The sequence below is a fragment of the Miscanthus floridulus genome, chromosome 14 (genome assembly GCF_019320115.1).
Source record: "Miscanthus floridulus cultivar M001 chromosome 14, ASM1932011v1, whole genome shotgun sequence".
NCBI lineage: Eukaryota > Viridiplantae > Streptophyta > Magnoliopsida > Poales > Poaceae > Miscanthus > Miscanthus floridulus.
In genome coordinates, this window is record NC_089593.1 from 68,441,215 (window position 1) to 68,462,726 (window position 21,512).

At 41.9% G+C, this 21,512-nt stretch overlaps 2 long non-coding RNA genes across 4 annotated transcripts; both read left to right on the top strand.

Annotated features, from left to right (window-relative positions):
* The first annotated feature begins 15,235 nt into the window (after window positions 1-15,235).
* LOC136504211 (uncharacterized) lies at window positions 15,236-16,600 on the top strand. Of its 2 annotated transcripts, none has more exons than XR_010770811.1 (3): window positions 15,236-15,970; window positions 16,071-16,156; window positions 16,401-16,600. It is a non-coding gene; the product is annotated as an uncharacterized lncRNA (long non-coding RNA). The 2 variants fall into 2 exon arrangements; XR_010770812.1 differs by having other exon boundaries at window positions 16,071-16,151.
* Window positions 16,601-18,830: 2,230 nt separating this feature from the next.
* On the top strand, window positions 18,831-21,159 carry LOC136504212 (uncharacterized). Of its 2 annotated transcripts, none has more exons than XR_010770814.1 (3): window positions 18,831-19,524; window positions 20,638-20,714; window positions 20,874-21,159. It is a non-coding gene; the product is annotated as an uncharacterized lncRNA (long non-coding RNA). The 2 variants fall into 2 exon arrangements; XR_010770813.1 differs by having other exon boundaries at window positions 18,831-19,519.
* The last annotated feature ends 353 nt before the right edge of the window (window positions 21,160-21,512 follow it).

Genomic DNA, 21,512 nt, shown 5'->3' on the forward strand with positions numbered 1-21,512 from the left:
AAATTAATTAGATCGATGTAAATCCATGGCTTGTATAATAAACACGCTATATATTATTTGGAAACAACGCTACGAACCATCCGCTAATGATCCAGCCCATCAACCGCCATATATTCATCACTATATGATATGCCATTATTTCAAGATGCAGTTTCAATAGAAGAATTTTTTCTATCTTCATAGATCAATGTTTGTTAACGAAATTTTATCCAAATATATTCATGTAGGGTCTTTTTTTTGAAGGATTTGTTGTAGGATATATAATGGTCAAATAGGAACTCAATTTTGATACCCAGTTTGTAAACTAAGCGTTTTTTAGTTTATCAAAAATATCACATGTTTCTTCATTTGTGAACTTTGAATATACAGATATAATATATTAATGTTGCTAAAGTAATATGAGCATTACATATTTTTTTCCGGGAAGACTATCTTCAAACTTTATATCATAGCATCAGAGATCGCCTGTAGAAGAAGAAAATAAATTCTTATCATTTCGGAAATAGTAATGGTTATATGAGTAATAAGACACATATACTTACATTTCATAATGACTTATACTTATATTATTAACATAGAATTTTCTCATATGATGAATGACTACATGGTTGATCACATGGTACATAGGATCACAACATCACGCACCGACACCGCCCCGGCCCGCCTCACGTCGTCGTCGTCGTCTTAGTGAACCAACGCCACAAGAAGGATATACTCTTTCCCTATAACTTCAAGTGAGTGTTAATCATGTCGATCATAGCCTTAATGGCTCATATGTTGATTCTAGTTAATTAATGAGTGTTATGCGTTATATCCTATAAACACATGCAGCAATCACTGGATATTGATGGACATCGATCTGGTGAAAAGTCACTTGATAATCTATGACTCGATGAGAAAACCACAACAAGACTACTAAGATATGATAGATATTATCCAGAGGTAATTTCGGGATCTCTAGCAACTATATATACACACAAACATGATGATTAACTATATCTGATGACGTGGCAAATTTTTTATTGGGCAGTGTTTGGAAAACCTTTATTGAGAAGCAACACATGGAAAAATGCAAAGCGCCACTGAATGTAATCCCATTGAAAGTAAGTCCCCTGAATCGCATCATCTTTATTAATTAAACATATAGCTTTCACCGGATCACCAGATTGGATGACAAATCTTTTTCTCGTAAAGTGGTGTCTGAGGCAGGAACAGGGGAACAACTACTGTGGTTACTATGTTTGCAAGTTTATCAAGGTGGTCTCCCAAAGAACTCCTACAGAGAGACTCAAAGTACGTTAAAAATACACTATATATTCATTTAATTATTATTATTGATTGTGTTACTATGTCTTTATATATATATATGTACATATATTAATTTATTTTCCTTTAATTCAAACCTGTAGACTCGATGGTTGGAGGAAAAGGTCATACGGCAAGACCAAATCAAAGCAATTCAAGAGTCTATAGCCGGATTTTTTAATGAGCAGGTCATCGATTCCAAGGGCGAGTTCTACTTCGACCCAACACTGCCATTGAAGCCAAGCTAGAGGATGAGAAGAAACTTGTTATGTCACAACAACTATAATGCAATCTTTTGTAATATATGCACATGAAATAATATAATGTAAAATACACATATGCATGCATGCATGTAAATATATATATGATGCATGCATGCATATATATATATATATATATATATATATATATATATATATATATATATATATATATATATATATATATATTTCTATGCTTGAATTGTGTGATTTAATACGTTCATTGTGCTTGAACCGAAACATACTATATGCGCGTATAAATGTATAATTAGCAGCGTACAATACGACTTCGAAAACCTATTTTGAAAAGAAAACAAAAAAATGAAAAGAAAAGAAAAAAGAAAAAAACCTTTAGTCCCGGTTCGTATTACCAACCGGGACTAAAGGTGCCGGCCATCGTGGCATGTCAGGAGGCACCTTTAGTCCCGGTTGGTGTTACCCACCGGGACTAAAGGTCCTCCTTTAGTCCCGGTTCCTCACCCGGGACTAAAGGACCCCCCCTTTAGTCCCGGATGCTTGCTCCCGGGTGGGGAACCGGGACTAGAGGGGGTTCCCCACCGGGAGTAAAGCCCGTCTCTGTACTAGTGATGGGCCCGAGAGCTCCGCTACCGTTACTCGAAGCATGGAACCCCTTCTAACCTGCTTCTACAAATTGATATCCATAGAAGCTTGAAACAAGAGCTACCGATATAGAACAATAATGGTAGAAACTCCATTTTACTTATTCTTCTAGATCCACCACTGTTACGAACAAACTATGCATGGTTTAGTACACATTGACGTATATGCATGAATGTTAAAGTGGTTACCTGTTGGTATGGACGCCAAGGCTCCAATGAGCAATGCTGCGGCGGCAATCATGGTGGCGAGGCCATGCTGCCCTGCCATACTCTCGATCTTGCGTAGCACCGTACGAACGTTTTATGCACAAAAATGTCTTGAGATAGCTACCCTATTTATATACGCAGAAATAAAATCAAACAAGCTTACCAAGACTGCTGGGTCTCTGCCAAGTTGCAGTCTTGCGGATAGTCCATTTCAGCTTTCCAAATTACCCACCACGTACGTCGTCAGTTGCAGTCTCAGTCTCATATAGTGCTATGCAAGCTAAGAAATAATGGCTTGACCAAACAGAAGACACTGCTGTTAGGCCTAAACCGTGTGATGAGGGCACATATATATCACCCATCAATAATTTAGGCAGGACAGGACGTATCGGAAGACTAGTTGTGTTTTATATATATGAAAATTGACCTCTGGTTGTGTCTAGCACGCATGTCTTTGTCTTGTTCGTGGACACGTACGTATGGGCCGGGAGGCTACATATAGTCAATTAGTCGTTGAATAACACGTACGTGGTTTGCATACCAGATCAGGCCATGGCGGCAGGGCCCGTGCGTACCGTAGAGGTCACGCTACACACTACACACGCGGTTTCGCCTGACCCAGGTCCGTGGATGGAAACAATATTTGACTATTCAGGAAACGGAGAACCAGGCAGCATGGATATCACTTCAGAGTTCATCAGACTATTATTTTGATCTATACAAACTGAGAAATAAATTAACATAAAATTGATACTTCATATAGTCAGTTATTTGTTCATGACCAAAAAACAATCTGAAAGCAATGGTGTTGCCAGCTTGAAGAATTATACATGAGATCGAGAAACTGGCTCTCCTAGGAAGATAGGGTAAGTGCACAACGTAGGGCTTGTTTAGGAGGGTCGTTTTGCCCTCATCCAGCTTTCTGCTGTATGAAACGTCCTTATTACTTGATGCTTTTACCTTAAAACCTAAGGAACATTTGTTTCTTTTGTGGTATATATACTAAAACCGCCAAGGGAACTATATATTCTTTGATGCTTCAGTTTGGCCTTAAAGAAAATTGTGCCCCCCCCCCCCCCCCCCCCCCCCCCCCCCAAAAAAAATTCTGTTTTCTGAAAGTGCACGAGGAGCCACAATGGGGATGAAAAAAATAGCCTCACCAGTTCCAGATCTGTTCAGCCCAACTTGGCATGCCTTCTTGAGGCTCTGTGACTACATATATAAATGGTTTACCCCCAATTCCATTTTCGCCGCCAGTTCGTATTTGAACCAGTGGTGAAAACCTGGATTATTTTCACCATTGCTTCTTTCGAATATATGGACCAAGATACCTCACCGCCTGTATATATCGGCCCAAGCCTACTAATTGGGCTGAAGACGACGAGGAATGAGGCCCATGTTTACCACAAGTTATCAAGCGTAGATAGCTGGCATTCCAATATCCACGGGATATGATTGAATGATCTGTTGTACTTTCCATATACAGAACTAGGAAACACATCTATTAGCTGATTTGATCTCCTGTAACCCTACCCCCGGACTACATATAAGGAGGGGTAGGGGGCCCCGATCGACATCCTATTCTTACTCCAGTCTAGTGCATATATTCTAATCTCCTGGAGTTTGTGGTCTCATGACTTACTCCTTTCTCAACTTCCGCTACTCCCCTCCTCTTGCCCTTTGTGCTCCTCTTCATAACCAACGGCCACCCTTCTCCATGCAACAAAGCCATTAGCGGCAAACACATCGTCCAATACCCATTTGCAATAAAATCTACAATATGATTATCTTGTGTGGTCTTTACATTTCCTTTACTGGCATAGACTAGTATGTAGGATTGGATCAATGATGCGAAACACTTTGTGGGTATACATCATTGTTGGGCGGTAGTTTGAGCCTTAAAGTTGTGGAGCCTGCCGTGGGTGAGTGAGGATATTCTTGCCGGGGTGCCAAACGATGCAACAAGGTTTAAATTCCCCAGCCAGGAGCAAATTTAAGAACCCATTATTGTTCGATAAGAAAAGGAAAATGATTGCGGCTTCAACCTGATTAGTTGTATTTTGATTGATTATTAATCTGCTAGCTGTGAACTGATGGGAATGCAACGTTCGTTGCTGCATGAACTGCTGGGAACTGATGCATGGTTCTTGGGTGCACGCGATGATAATGAAAGATGCGATATGATCTAGCGACTGGCAGCAGGCCTTTTCAACTGCTGGGAATCTACCGAGGAGAAGAATGAGCGAGGTAGTACTGTGCAATCAGCAGCTTCCAATTGATGCATGCATGCAGCTTGCTTTATGGTACTGTAGGAGAGAATGAGCTGCTAGTGTGTTAGTGTTGTTAGAAAATTAGGCATTTTCATGGTCAATTTAGTCCAGAAATAAGACATCAACAGGTTTGTGACGACATATATGTGTATGTGTATATCACTAACAAACGCTACAACATGTAAGTATGACATACCGATCGATACAGTAAGTACGCAAAGTACGGTAATCAGAAAGTTAAGAGTGTACCCAGCGGAGGGTCCCATGCCGAGGGCATCGGAGGCTCCATTCGCACCAGACATAGTGCGTTGCTCGAAGTCGTGGACCACAGTCGATGCAGGAAGGTGCACTACCGGAAACCGGCGATTTGCCGAGTGCCGAGGCTTTGCCGAGTGTATTTTATCGGGCACTCGGCAAATACCGTGTTTGCCGAGTGCCAAATAAAATACACTCGGCAAACAAAAACACACGGCAAAATACGTCTTTGCCGAGTGTTTTTTTCTGGCACTCGGCAAAGAAGCTTTTTGCCGTGTGCATTTTTTTTGCCCTCGGCAAATCATTTTTTCGAAGCAATTTTTGAGGCCCTAAATGAATTCAAATGAAAAACTTTTCAACTACAAAGTTGTATAACTTCTCAAGATCTACAAAGTTTATTTTGGTCATTTCTTCATTTGACAAAGCGACAATAACGTTGTTCATAAAATCTACATATCTCATATCTCTCATATTAATTTCATGAAAGTAGAAGATACATATATAAGATTTGTGAACAATGTTACTACCACTACGTCGGATGAACAAATGACCAAAATAAACTTTATAGATCTTGATAAGTTATGAAATTTTGTAGTTGGCAACATTTTGATTTGAAATCATCTGGTCATGCAAAAACGACGTTTGAATTTGAAAATTTTAAAATTTGAATTTTTCAAACGACCTCGGATGAAAAAACTTCCTAAATGAAAATTGTAGATCTCCAAAAGTTATGAAACTATGTAGTTGACAACTTTTTGATTTGAAATCATCTTATCATGCAAAACTATGTTTGAATCTCTCAAATTTAAAATTCAAATTTTTCAAACGACCTCGGATGGAAAAACTTACTAAATGAAAATTGTAGATCTCAAAAAGTTATGAAACTTTGTAGTTGACCACTTTTTGATTTGAATTCATTTAGGGCCTCAAACAAGCAATTTACTCTCAGTTTGCCGAGTGCCTTTTTTCTAGCACTCGGCAAAGCCGTATTTTGCCGAGTGCCTATATTTTGGCACTCGGCAAAGAGGTATTTTGCCGTGTGCATTTTTTTGGCCCTCGGCAAATCAGTTTTTCGAATCAATTTTTGAGGCCCTAAATGAATTCAAATGAAAAACTTTTCAACTACAAAGTTGTATAACTTCTTAAGATCTACAAAGTTTATTTTGGTCATTTCTTCATTTGACAAAGCGACAATAACGTTGTTCATAAAATATACATCTCTCATATTAATTTCATGAAAATAGAAGAGAGATATATATGATTTGTGAACAATGTTACTACCACTATGTCGGATGAACAAATGACCAAAATAAACTTTGTAGATCTTGAGAAGTTATGAAATTTTGTAGTTGGCAACATTTTGATTTGAAATCATTTTTCATGCAAAAACGACGTTTGAATTTGAAAATTTTAAAATTTGAATTTTTCAAACGACCTCGGATGAAAAAACTTCCTAAATGAAAATTGTAGATCTCCAAAAGTTATGAAACTATGTAGTTGACAACTTTTTGATTTGAAATCATCTTATCATGCAAAACTACGTTTGAATCTCTCAAATTTAAAATTCAAATTTTTCAAACGACCTCGGATGGAAAAACTTACTAAATGAAAATTGTAGATCTCAAAAAGTTATGAAACTTTGTAGTTGACCACTTTTTGATTTGAATTCATTTAAGGTCTCAAATAAGCAATTTACACTCGGTTTAGTATAATATATTAGGAACTAAAACGGAATCTAGACACAAGTGACAGTGTGGTGTAGTGGTAGAGGAGGTTTGTGCGCAGCGGGAGGTCTTGGGTTCGAATCCCGTCGGCCACGTAGCCGTGAAATTTACGCGAAAAAAGCCGGAGATGGATGGGCGCTGACCGGTGGGGGCCTCCACCAATTAAAAAAAAATTTCATTTTTTTTGGGTAAAAATTTCCATTTTTTTCGGCTTTTTTTTCGGTTCCAACTTTGCCGAGTGTCGGCACTCGGCAAAGGCTTTGCCGAGTGCCCGACAAAAGACACTCGGCAAAGACGTCTTTGCCGACTCTTTTTTTGCCGAGTGCTCTTTGCCGAGTGCAGCACTCGGCAAAGCCTTTGCCGAGTGCAAATTGGGCTTTGCCGAGTGCCCCTAGCACTCGGCAAATTCACTGAGTCCGGTAGTGGTGTTCGCAGTGCAGTCCAACGAACGGTCACCAGGAAAAAAACACCTTGCTGTTCCACGAGCGATCACCAGGAAGAAGACGCACTACACCACAACACCAACATTAGCGATGGATGGCCTGACGCTAAAAGTGGCTACAGCGACAGACAATCTGACGCTAAAAAGTTATAGCGACAGACTTCTACAGACGCTGTAAGTTCTGTTGCTAAAAATCTTTAGCGTCAGACAGTACTTTTAGCGACAGACAGTCTGCTGCCCTGAATATTTATAGCGACTGTTAGCCCGCTGCTACTTTTTAGCGACAGATAATCGGTTACCACTTTTATCGACAGACTATGTGATGGTACATTTAGCTTCACCGACAGATGGTCCAATGAGATAGTTTTAAATGGTTAAAAAAATAAAAAGCTAAACTATCAACAATTATTAAGAATGTCACACTGAGCTTCACAAAGTTCATTCATCATCACACAACATGGACTCTCACTTCAATAAATACAAGCAGCTTCACAAATTTGATCAAAAGTTTACAGTAGCTCATATAGATAAGCTCACATCTCATTTATTTCCTCTAGATACATACTCAAGTTGATACATCAGGTTGTGTGGATTTAAAATAGTGCTACCACTAGCACTAAGCCCAGATATTGCTGAAACTAAGTAAAAAGGAACTTGATCCACCAACAGACCTGCAAAAACCAATGTGCTACTACTGAGCTGAAGACATGATGTGAACTATCAGTGGTCACCTGGTAATACAAAACTTTGAAGACAGTTGCATGGCCTTGTTCATATAAACTGTACTTCTTGATGGATTTAGAAAGGCTGCTGAAACCTACAAAAAAACAAGGTGTCAGAATTTAATACTAATAAGAAATAAACACACCAATTATCTAAGTCTCATTACCTAGCACTCAGAACTTTTAGTTAAAAAACATATATATATATATATATATATATATATATATATATATATATATATATATATATATATATATATGATTGCAACTAATTTACCTTGGTGGATGCATAGGAAGATTTCTTTCTTTCAAACAGGTGTCATCACCCTTTCTCCAGCAAACAACAACCTTTTGTTCTCTCCATAAAATGAATGACTTAGCTTATATACTAGATTGTCTTGCAAAGGCAGTAGTACTGTTAGCTGTGAACAATTGAGAGCATACAATGTGGCAAAATATTTCATGCCAAATAATCATACAGTACACAACAGAACAAGTATGTCCTCTTGTTTAGGCACATTTATTAGACATTGCAAGGAACTTCACGTACGGTGGTCCAGCAAGAAGCATGACAAACACAGTTAAATTTGATAGCATACAAAATTACATCATCATACTTCTAGTATAGACAGAATGAATTCAGATTTCCACACACTATGGATGGTCTGCTGATCCTCGTAGACCTCATGTAGGGTGGGGCACATGGAAAATTAAATTTTGTAAGTTCATTCGATTCCAGTAACTAACAATTATTGATAGTATCAAAAAAATGAGAGGCCCAAGAACAAGAAATAGAATAGAAACTGCATTATGTCAGACATCTCAACACATTAGTCAGATGTAATTAATTATAGTTCTTTGTGGGGTGCTAAAAGCTAGGGTGATGCTACCAGAGTTTAATCTGAGATCCAAAGAATGAAAAGCTAAGGTGATTCCACCTGAGTTTAATCAAGCACAAAAATATTACATAGCTCTTGCCTATAAGCTACAGAGAAGTAACAGACAATACTAAGATATTTTAGGTTTGGCGATACTTATTTAACTGAAGAAATGAATGATGTAACCATCGACATGGCAATAGAAAGAATGCTTTTGCCATGTAATGGCAGGACTTGAGGCGATCTACATGGCAAAAGACTGAAATTTAAAGAACTGCAAGTCCGAATCTGCCAGACAGGTGACAGTGTTAGGCGAAAACATGAAGGGAATGGAAGACTTAACTTTAAACAAACTGCTTCACGATCTGTCTATTAGACTTGACAAATAAAAAACCTTAAGAAAAGCAAGTGTACTTATGTTTCAGTATGTCTAACTAATCTAGTACCAATTGAAGAGAATGGTACCGTAACAACTCTACATATCTACATAAAGTCACACTTAATAAACAACATGCACCTTCCTCAAACTATTTATACAAAATGTGTCCACGGCACAACACAAATACCTTGATTAGGTGCTGAGAGGCTTGCATGCAGCTCTGGTTGTCAAAGAAAGACCAAAGACAAATTGACAGACCATCTAACAATAGTATACAAGCATGTCATAGCTTGACATTGGTCATCTTGATGTTGCTTTCTCCTATAGAGCTCGCATGCCCAGTACTCTTTCATCATGTAGACATGTACAACATCAAAGAAATGAATTTTGAGTTAAGAACACAAGCAAACTCAGTGACTGAAACCGCATAAAACTATAGGGATTGGTTCCAAGCTAATAGTAGCTAGCTAGTGAATAAACAATGATTAAAAACTCGCTGAGAGCAAGGACTGTTCACATAAGAACATCAATTTCCATCCACTGACCGTAAACTAAAAACTGCAGAGAGGAACATTACCTAAAGTCCTGAACTGATGTTGGGTAGCTGATGTTTCTGCCAAACAGCTACTGCCAGTGCTACAAATTACCGAGCACTCAGAGCTATTTTTGCAAAAGAAAATAGAAAAAAAGACATGATCTTGGCATAATTTCATAACCATTTCCAATTGATACATAGCCAGTTCAATGGAGTACATTACAGGTTCATATAAGTACATTACATCACAGGCTATGTGTCTAACAGAATACTGAAACATCAGTTTCACAAAAGTACAACATTATGGAATAAAGAGGCAGTGCTAGATGGATTACCTATGCAAAGAGCAGACAGAAAAGGCAACAAAATTATTATAGTAGCTTGAACTAATAAAACAGAATTAATATAGTTGCTTGAGTAACGCAACAATAAACTACATAGTAGTACTACATTATGCCATAGTTCCTCGAAAAAGGAATATTACATTTCTAGATCCAAACTAGGCCCAAATATTATGCAGCACATCAGGACATAGGTAGCAGTTCACGCAAGCTATAGAATACAGAGAACAAATTCAAACCTAGTAGATCAGAAGACAAGAAAGTTACTTGGTTGAGTTGCCATGGTGTCCGATGACTTGTGTTGTTGTTGCTGCTTAGAGTTGGAGAAGAGGAAGAACTGAAAATGAAGCCGCTGCTTGGGATTGGGGAAGATGAAGAACAAATCATGCTGCCTTGACCGTACTCGCACTGCACACCGCCGCTGTGGTCGCCGCTTGGATCTCTGGCTGGCCACGCCACTTGAAGCTCCGGCTAGCAGCGCCGCTTGGGGGGCCTAGCTTGGAGTTGAACCTCCGGCTAGCCGCGCCGCTTGGGGGCTCCGCGCCAGCGCCCCACCACCGAAGCAGAAGCCACCGCCGCCTCCTTTTCCACGGTAGAGAGACCGAGAGAGATGGGTCACAAGCGTGGGACTGAGCTAGGGTTGCTAGGCCACCGAAGTAGATCCATGATTTGCAGCACCTAAGCAAGACATGCACAAATCTATTGAGGGGCGGAGCTCACCACGGCGATACATGCCCGATCTAGAACTATAGTGCTCGCACGGTAATGAGGGAAAGGGGGCAGCGTGGATGACATCACAGTCCGACTAGGGGAGTGGCCAGCAGTAGCCGGGATGGTGGAGGCCCTGCAGGTCAGTCCGCCCGGCCAAAGCGGCGGCGCGGCAACCAACCGACTGGCCTAGGAAAAGGCCCTACGGTCCTGGCTTGCCAGGCCGGCCTGCACGGCAGCGCTACTCTTAGCCTGCTTAGCTGGGAGCAGCTTCCCATCACCTGAGGTGTGTGGAGCAGAGGCATAGAGCATCGGCCTGGGGAGGAGCTATCGAGCATGGGAGGAGGATGCGGAGGAAGCCGACATCCATGTTTGGGAGGAACGACGGAGAGAGCTGGTGCGTGGAGAAGACAAGGAAGAGAGACCGTAGGGAAGGGGATAAGGCTGGGTCCGCTAGGTGGAAGACGAGAACAGCTGGCGGCGCCTCTTTCTCTGGGATTTGGAAGAGAAGGCTCTAGGGTTTCTGTACTCATGGGCCAGGCCAAAATTTGTGCGCGAGGGACGAATGTAAGTGGGCACGCGAGCTCAATGTAAGTGGGCGCATGAGCAAGGTGGGGCCCTTTTTTTTAGCGACAGACAGATTGATGCTATACCTATTTTCAGCGACGATAGTTCGACGTTAAAGATGATTACCTATAGCGATAGACAATTAATCTCTAAATAGAGAATTAGCGTCAGATTCTCTGTGAGTTATCTTTAGCGTCAGATCATCCATCGATAAAAAAAATTTAGCGTCAGATGTCTAACGGTGATATGGTGTTGTGGTGTAGTGACATCTGCGATGTGGATAAGCAGTCATGGAATCGCTCCCCAAAAACCTAATCACCACACACCGCGTGCAAGGATCGCAGGCGAACAAGGGTTCCAGAGGCACCTGCTCTCCAGTTGATCCATGCGCGCAGAGGTACAGGACGGGGAAAACCCAAGGGCGGCTGAGACGTGGTCTCTCGAAAGCGAAGAGGAGAGCTTGGACTGACAGAGGACTTCTAATTTATGCTTGTGGCGGGGAGGGAGAAAGCTAGCGGAGAAACCCAGGAGACACGAAGAGACGGTAATAGACGCAATCAAGTCGCTTCCACCATAAAGGAGAGAAACTCCCGTAATTATGTGGAATAAGTGGCAAAACCTGGCCACGCTAGCCCGTCCGCTCACCGCCTACCTACCAGCCACGCCCTTGCCCACGCCCACGCCCACGGCCCGGCCCGGCCAACGGTGGCAACGCACGCGTATGGCACTCCTATGTCCTTTTCTCAGCTTCTCAATTAAGATGGATAATTTCCAACCAAATAAGCTGAGTCAATGTTTAGTCAAAATTCCGTATGGTATTAAACCATACAACGCTTAATGTTACGGACCATAGAGTTTTATTTGATTTATTAAATATTATATGGGCCAAGCCCATAATATATCCAATAATCCCCACCAAACTCTAGGGTTTGTAACAAAGTAGTCTCAGAACCACATTTCTTTTTATATACCAGTGTTTCGATAGAGACTGTTAAGTTGAACATCCATCTAGAGCAATAGTTTCACTCAGTCACAACTGAACAATGGAATAAGCCTTGAATTGACAGTTTTGTGTGAGGTGAATGTCACTAAAGTCCTTACCTGTGGCTGATCGGGAGCTTGCACTACCTGGTCCATACTTGGCCGGATATCATGTTCGCCATCGGGTACATGAGCCGGTTCATGGAGCGGCTGACGATGGAGCATCTATAGGCTGTCAACCGAATCCTGCGCAATGTGGCGAGCACCCTCGACTACGGTCTCCACTATGGAAGGGCCCTCGACATGGTGCGATTCGTCGGCTACTGTGACAGCGACCTCGCTGGCGATGTGGATACCAGCAAGAGCACAACCGGGATGATGTTCTTCCTCGGTGATTGCTTGGTCAGCTGGCAGTCCCTCAAGCAGAAGGCGGTGGCCCTCTCAAGCTGTGAAGCAGAGTACATCGCCGCCACCACTGCAGCAACTCAGGCACCATGGCTGTCAAGGATGCTGGCAGAGCTCCTTGGCAGGAAGGTGGATGTGGTTGAGCTGAAGGTGGACAACAAGTTTGCTCTAGCTCTGGCCAAGAACCCTATCTTCCATGAGAGAAGCAAGCACATTCACATCAAGTACCACTTCATCAGAGATTGCTTAGAGGATGGGAGCATCAAGGCCAGTCACATTGCCACTGCTGATCAGCTGGCCAATATTCTCACCAAGTCGCTGAGAAAGTCTAAGTTCCAAGAGATGAGGGAGAGGATTGGGCTACAGCAGATCGCTTCCAGTGCTCGGCACAAGGCTTAGGGGGAGAGTGATAGATAAGCCTAGTGCTTGGCAACACTTATATCTTACTTTTCTGTATTTTACTTTCCCTGGCTTCTAAGCCTTTGTAATAGGAATATGCTCAGCATCCGCTTTAGTGGTTAGGAAATATGCTAGAGCAGATAGAGAGTAGATGCTGCCCTCTGCCCATAAAAGTAGGGGCACACCTTTGTATCAGAACAAGCTATTTGCATTTCTCTTCAATTCAAGCGGCCAAGGGCCAAGCTGCCCTTTGATAGTTCCCAAATCTGAATCTGAGATCTATTTTGAGCCAACAAGCAGAATTGGTGCCTTATTATAGGTCAGGTTCGATGAGCTGTTTTTTCTAACTAAAATGTAAGTTAAGTTCTGGCTAACAGAAGGTGAACTTGCATGTTCACTAGAAGTCAATGTTTTTATCTTTCTATCAAACCTTTCTTTCATGAAAAGAACTGTTGCCTGGTTTGGGACGAACCTATTCAATCTGCCAAACTTTCGACAATCAGAAAACCATGCAAGCATAAACTATTTAATGTGATTGGTGGAACACAAATATCTAGCCTAATCAGTCCAGAAGAGTGTACCCTCCAGTCAAATTCAGACAAAGAAGTGCGTGTCAGTAAATTATCAATCACTATGTTCAGTTCGGTTTCAGGTTAATACATGATGCTAGATGGTCATTCTACCAAATTGGATCTAACAAAACAGACGCCCACGGCAGGTGTACATACATATCTTGGATATACTCTGCCACTATCTGGTTTTAGATGAGGCCACGTGGTCGTCCGCCACGATATTACTTTTCCCTGTTGGAGCATCCGCATCCCCAAAGCTCCTTCCATGCCTAACCTGACTATCTGGTTTTAGATGAGTTCACTCACCGGTGTTGCTTATGTATTGAACCGGCGAGTGTGCATCCAAACAATGCGTTAAGTTTCTCTCAAACATATCTTGGAAGATGAATCAGATTTGCTGTGCCTAACAAGAGACAATATTCAAGACCAAACTTTTTACAGTTCTACTAGCTGATAAGTGGGGCAGTACGCGTGCCAGATCGCGTCATGTTAACGCATTATTTTCATTGGGTCCACTTGTTAGTGCCTAGTATATATAAAACAATATGTAGGAATAAGGATAGTTTGTTTATTCTTCTTTCATTTTTATTTCCACAAAAGAACCTATGACGTGCAAATTGGGAGTCGCATTGCTTTCAACCCTTTTGGGTTTATCAGGAAGACCAATATGTTTTTAATTGCACCCCTGACACTGATGTTCATGGCTCCTCTCTAATGCCCCAAGAAGATGGTGATGGTCATTGGCGTGTCTCGATAGGCTTGAGTGGATCCATCACCATCACCAAGGACCATAATCAGGTAGCAAAAATGTCATCGCCCTTATGTACAATTGCCACCTTGTCAGGCAGGGACTGGAGGTTTTCAATTCAATTCCGTGCACAAAGCTAGGAACGACCTTTGAAGCTCTCACTTCTCAATTGCAGAAAACTCTGGATCTGAAACCTAACAGAATAGTTGTACTACATGTGTATGGGAGTGGTTCAAGTGCTTCCTCTGAGTACAGTCGTGAATGCAGATAGGACTTCATGCCATTGAGCTAGCTACTGCACTTCATCCTGTACATTGCCGAGAAATTCATAGCTGACAGTGAACATGCTGTCAAATTTATGTATATATGGGATTGAACTCTCGAGGATCAACAGGACTCTGATTGTGATGAGGATCATGATTGTTTGTTATCATGCATATATTTGTTGGAACAGAACCAATCTATACTTCAAAGCATGCCACACATCGTCCATATGTTTGTTTCGATCGTCTTCACGTAAGTAACAATGAAATCTAATTTTCATTTGGAAATGCATTGAGAACAAGCAATCCAGAGAAAAGGGGCCCTTTACAAGAATTAGTCCTCTTAATTAGAACAAGTAATGTTTATTCTTAAGCCCGAGTGTGAAGACCAGATCCAATTATTTCCATTGGACTTGTTTGCAATAGCTCTCAAACTTGAGGGCTCTTCACCAAAAATCACAAACCAGCCCAAAGGGCTGCGTGCTCCCCTTCTCCTTTGAACAGTGAACTCATTTGCTTCTTCCTCCTTGAAAAACAGAGAAAGAGAGGGAGAGAGCTATGGTTAGGGAGAGTTGAGAGAGGGCTTTGATCCACCAAATTCACCACTAAAAGAGAGAGATTCGTGGGGGATTTGAAGCCTCCCCTCATTTGTTGTCCTCTCTTGATTTAGTATTTTCTTTGCCATATGTGTTGATTAAGTCACCATGTTGCTTGATATTGCTCCATATTGTGAAGTGGTTGCTTGTATGGATCTGTTGGCATGAAAGGGATATGTGTGTTCTTTGATATATTGAGTTGGAGATTATGGGAATTGGTGTTCTAGTGAACTAATTGATGCAAGTATATTGTTGTTGGCTGTTTGGACAGCTTGCGGTTTCACAGATTTATTTTCAGGGGCTGTTTAGTTCATGGCTTCATGCACACAAGGTGTTGGATGATATGCTTGTGAGAAATTAGTTTGCTAAATTTGATTATTCCACTGTCCCTTTGTTATCACACTGAGTGATTCACAGTGTAATGAACATGTCCTCGGTCCTGGTGCCACGCATCTGGTTGCCTGATAGCTTCGCTTAAACATAGCTGACCTTCAACACTCACCATGAACTGAGGTGCTAGCACGAATGTGTGACGGTGAGACACTATAATGCTCGCGTGTCCTGCAATTCAGCGCCATCTGAGGCTAGCCATCTCGGAACCTCTTGGGAGTGGCGAGGGGGTGTCTTGGATTTAGTGCCCGTCCTCGCTTATATCTTACTTCCACCTGACAGAGTTGTAATGCAGGTGTTCCTGATGCCTCCTACTCCTATACACAAATTCCATAGCAACATCACTTGGGCGGCCAGAAACACTACTGGCTTCCTGCTCCATTCGTTGCTGTTTTATACACAGGTTAGACTAGAGAGACCGAAACAATTCATTGAAATATAGTCAGGCGCTTACCACTCACATGAATGAGTCACCAACTAACAATCCATTGAAATATATTCAGGCAGTAAATGTGAAATCAATTCCAGTACAAGCAGACACTTCTGGAGGTCCTGCAAGCACAAAACAACTGGTGCCTTGTTAGGTCAGGTTCGTTGGGCTATTTTTCTAACCAATATGTAAATTAAGTTCTAGGCTAACCGAAGTTGATCTGGAAACTATATGCAAGCATGTACTATTTAATTTGATTGGTTCAACACAGTTATTCAGCGTAATCAGTCCAGTTAGATTATGCTCATATTACTACAATGCATGGAGTGAAGCATCCACTCAAATTCAGATAAAGAAGTGCATGTGAGCAAATTTTCAATCACTTTGTTTGGATGGGTTTCAGGTTAATACAGGATGCTAGATGGTCATTCTACAGAATTGGATCTAACAAAACAGATGGCCACGGCAGGTGCATGTACGTGTCTGCCTCTGACTTCCCGGTTTTAGATGAGCCCGCGTGGTCTTCCGCTGCGACATTACTTTTCCCTATTGGCCCCAAGATTCAGACATCGGGAAAAAGAAAATGAAACTCCTTTAATTAAGGTCCCAAACCTAGGCCTTGTTTAGTTCCAAAAAGTTTTCCAAAAAAAGTGCTACAGTAGCCATCACATTGAATCTTGCGATACGTGCATGGAGCATTAAATGTAGAAAAAAAAAACTAATTGCACAGTTTGGTTGGAAATCGCGAGACGAACGTTTTGAGTCTAATTAGTCCATGATTGAATACTAATTGTCAAATAAAAACGAAAGTGCTACAGTAGCCAAATTCCTAAATTTCACCCAACTAAACACAGCCCTACTACACAGGAGAGCCGGGATGTAGCTTCCTTGGTCGATCTGCAGACAAGACAAGACAAGACTGGCCTGTAATATAATGGTGTGTTTAGTTCGCGAAATAAAAATTTTTGGGTATCACATCGATGTGTCAGAAGGATGTCGGGAGGGGTTTTTGGATACTAATAAAAAAACAAATTACAGAACCCATCAGGAAACTGCGAGACGAATCTAATGATACTAATTAATCGGTCATTAGCACATTGTGGGTTACTATAGCACTTAAGGCTTTTCATGGACTAATTAGGCTTAAAAGATTCGTCTCGCGATTTTGCCGAGAACTGTGCAATTAGTTTTTTTTCGTCTACATTTAGTATTCCATGCATGTGCCGCAAGATTCGATGTGACACTTTAGGGTGAAAATTTTTGAAACTAAACAGGGCCTAATAGTGCTACTAGGCTGCCGGTGGAAGCTACCTAAGCTAGAGCTGAGATGTGTCTACGTAAGCGCCGACTGCCGATAAAATTCATGGAATGAGAAAAGAAATATATGAAGTAAAGATATATACAATTATATATACACATATAGTCATAAAATTGTTCAGTTGAAGATAAAAAAAGAGGGAGATAAAAGGAGATTATTCATAGAATAAACAAATAACATCACAATTATCTCATTTAGTCACTTAGCGAACCTTTGGTTTTAAGAGATGATTCACTGAATTGTAAATGGACACTAACAGACTAGAGTACCAGTGCGACGAGTGCTGCATATTACCTTGTCAGCTTGCTGCTGTAGGCCTGTAGCACCGCTTCTAGCTTCCTGTTCGGATGTTTCTGCTCGCTCAGCTTCTCTGCTACAGCCCTGCTCCGGCCTAGCGCCGCCGTCATGTGCTGCCGTGGAAGTCTCCAACGGGCGAACAGCCGAAGCGCCTAGGACGGATGAAGGACTCTCATCGGCAGTCCGAGGCCGAGCGCTGCTACTCAGAGAAGGGACGGAGACACGGAGAGCCAGAGACACGAAGGAGGCGAGTAGCATCGATTCACATTCACCAATGACCGATCAAATACAAAGGTCGTAGGCGAAGACCGACGTGTGGTTTCCTCATCTGGGCCATTATTAACTGGGCTTTAGCAAGGATATTCATAGCTAAGGGCCTGTTTGGATGAACTAGGACTAGTGATTAGTATAACTAGTTGGGTTATATGGACTAGTGAAATAACAACTAGTTGAGGCTTTGGCTAGTTGTTAGACTAACCACTAGTCCATCTGTTTGGATCCTCAAGAACTAAACTTTAGCCAACTAGTTGTTAGTCCGTGGGATCCAAACAGACCCTAATTATCAGCGATTAAGGTTCCATCTATTGAAGTGCGTGGAACATTAGAGAGGGCAGCCTGCCCGCGCACCCCCCCCCCCCCCCCCCCCCCCCCCCCCCCCCCCCCCCCCCTTTTCTCCGCCGAGGAGCATCCTCATCCGCACTGGCTCCATGCCTAATCGGCCTCCACTGTAACAAGAGCAATCCTGTGCCTCCCGAGCCTACTATTGAAAAAGAGTGGAGGAGCAGTTTACTTTGATGATCTTAACTCCTAAGTCCATATGGGCTTGCATTTGTGGATGAACAGCTCGCTGCACAGAACACCATCTCTCCCTCTTCTCCTCGTAGGGCATGCAGCTGCACGCCTGCACCTCAATCCAAGTAGTAGCACCAGGTTCTCCCATGCATCTCTATCCAGATCTCACTGCTCCTCTCTTCTTCCCCAGTAAACAAAAGTGCATAATTACATACGCCTAGTATAGTATCTCCGTTGTTTCTTTTTCCATGCATCTCCGTTGATTCTTTTTCCAAATCACAGCAAGTCAAGCAACAGCCGAACTACTGACACAAATCTCACTGCTCCTCCCATCTTCACCTCGAGTGTATGATTCCAAGACACAGAAGTGTATAATTAGATGACCAGTATAGTATAGAACTATAGTAAGAATGACAGTTTGTTCGTTCTTCTGTTTACTGGCACAAAAGAGCCTCTATGGCGTGCAATTTGGGAGTCGCGTTGCTTTCAACCCTTTTGGGCTTATCTGGAAGACCAGGATGTTGTTTCTTGCACTCCTGATGCTGATGTCCATGCCTCCATAGCTCCTCATCTCTAATGGCCCAAGAAGACGGTGATGGTCATTGGCGTGTCTTGATAAGCTTGAGTGTATCATCGCCACCACGAAGGGACCACAATCAGGTAGCAAAATTGTCATCGACCTTATGTACAATCGCTATGAACCATGGTGCTAGGACGAATGCGTGGCGGCGAGAGACCATACTGTTCCAGTTATACTTTCAGCGCCCTCTGAAGCTAGCCATCTTGGAACTTCCAATGAGTGCCGAGGGGCTGTCTGTGATTTGGCAGAGTAGTATTGCAGGTGCTCCTGATGCTTCCTACTCCTAGTCAGTTTCCATAGCAAGATCACTTCGGCAGCCAGAGAAACACTGCCTTTCTGCTCCGTTCCCTGCTGCTTTATATACTCTGGTTAGAGAGAAGAGGTACAATTTGATTCCATGCACTTACTACTTATATGAATGAGTCACCAACTAACCATCCATTGAAATATAGTCAGGCACTAAATAAATGTTAAATCAATTCTGGTCCATACATCACCGGAGACATCGTGCAAGCAGAACTGGTGCCTTATTAAGGTCAGGTTCGTTGAGTTATTTTTTCTAACTAATATGTAAAGTTAAGTTCCGGCTTACAGAAGGTGATCCCTGAACATGCATGTTCATTAGAAGTCCAACGTTTTTATCTTTTTATTAAACCTTTCTTTCATGAAAAGAACTGTTGCCTGGTTTGGGACGAACCTATTCAATCTGTTAAACTTTCGACAATCAAAAAACTGTGCAGCTATAAACTATTTAATGTGATTGGTGGAACACAAATATCTAGCCTAGTCAGTCCAGCTAGATTATGCGCATAAAACTACACTGCCTGGAGTGCCCTCCACTCAAATTCAGACAAAGAAGTGTGTGTGAGTAAATTATGAATCACTATGTTCAGTTCGGTTTCAGGTTAATACAGGATGCTAGATGGTCATTCTACCAATTGGATCTAACAAAACAGATGCGCACGGCAGCCGGCAGGTGTACGTACATATCATGCATATACTCTGCCCCTGACTATCCGGTATTAGATGAGGACACATGGTCGTCTGCCGGGACATTACTTTTCCCTGTTGGAGCATCCTCATCCCTGTAACAAGTGCAATCCTGGCGCCTCCTGAGCCTACTATAGAAAAAGAGGGGAGGGGGCCCTAGTGAAGTATTGAAATATTCATATATCTTGGACCAAAATAACGATGCTGAAGCAAGAGCTCATACTCAGGAGTTAGGATGCTGCTATGGTGTTCCTTCTCTTGTTTGCTGTTTTGTGGACACCCCCACACACACACCAAGAATTGACAACACAATATCACATTAATGGAAATGTTTGGCAGCATTACTGTTTAGTACTTGGACTCACTTGACACCTTTAGTTGGGAGTCGATGAGGTCACTCACCTAGCCCTAAAGCGCCCCCATTGCGAAAACATGCATGTTTCATCATTTTCCTTGCATCCCAGCCCAGTTAGAAGTCGTTGAGGCAACTATGAAGGTGACCATGTCTCCAAGTCCTCTTTTTTTTCAAAATTAACCAACTAATTAAGATGGCGACAATAAAAGACTATTACGGCGTTAGTCATATTACAGTGCGTCCTGCAAAAATACAAGTGTGTTTTAGGAACCATAGTTTCTTATCAACTCGTGGAGTGTGTGTGACAGGTGAAGTACAGTGTGCTCCCCCACCCACACGGAAACTCACAAGGACTCCCCCTTTTAATGTTTTACATGACTTGAAGGTTGGTAGCTTCTTTTTGTCAAACATTCTTGCATTTCTTTCCTTCCTAACTTCTCAACACAAAAGAAAACACTGTGAGGAGCATAACCCATTTATTGACTCACAAGGGATGTTTGCCATGTTAGACCACCACTGAAGGACATTATTACTGTGCTGCCAGGTGCTATATGGCCAGCTTGGTGGTGTGCGGTCGAAGTAGCAGTAGCAGCGTTACACTTGGCGAACTTGTCACCTGTCTGAGATCGGCGAAGAAGTGGTGCTAGCTGTAGGTGCTTCTTGGCTTGATTAATTGGGCCAACACTACATGGCCAAACAAAGTCATTAGACGTGCAAGTCACACAATGGTTATTATTTTGTCTTGGTCCATGAGTTTTACTTTTATGTATTTTTAATGTTTGGTGAAAGAAGAATATTTGTTCCTCAAATTAAAGGAAACATCCTAAACCATTGTCTAATTGTTGCTGCTGTAGTCTATACGATTGCGATATATCTATGTGTTCAATTTTTCTTTTCTTTTATAGTCTAGCTTGTTGCTTGAGTGGGCCCTTCCTAAACTCTTTTTATGGGTCAACCACTGATGGTAGGTGCATATATATAGTTTATAGCCAGACTGTGGAGGGTACATAGTCAAGTAGTATATATATAAATCTATCCTCGTATCCATTGTTGTGACATCTTTGGTTTGCTCCATAAAAGAGCACGCGAGTAAAACGCAAAGAATAAAGCTATAGTTGAGCGTGTCAGATAGGTCATATGGATGGACTAATAGTTATATGGCCTTTCTATAATGCGAACTGCG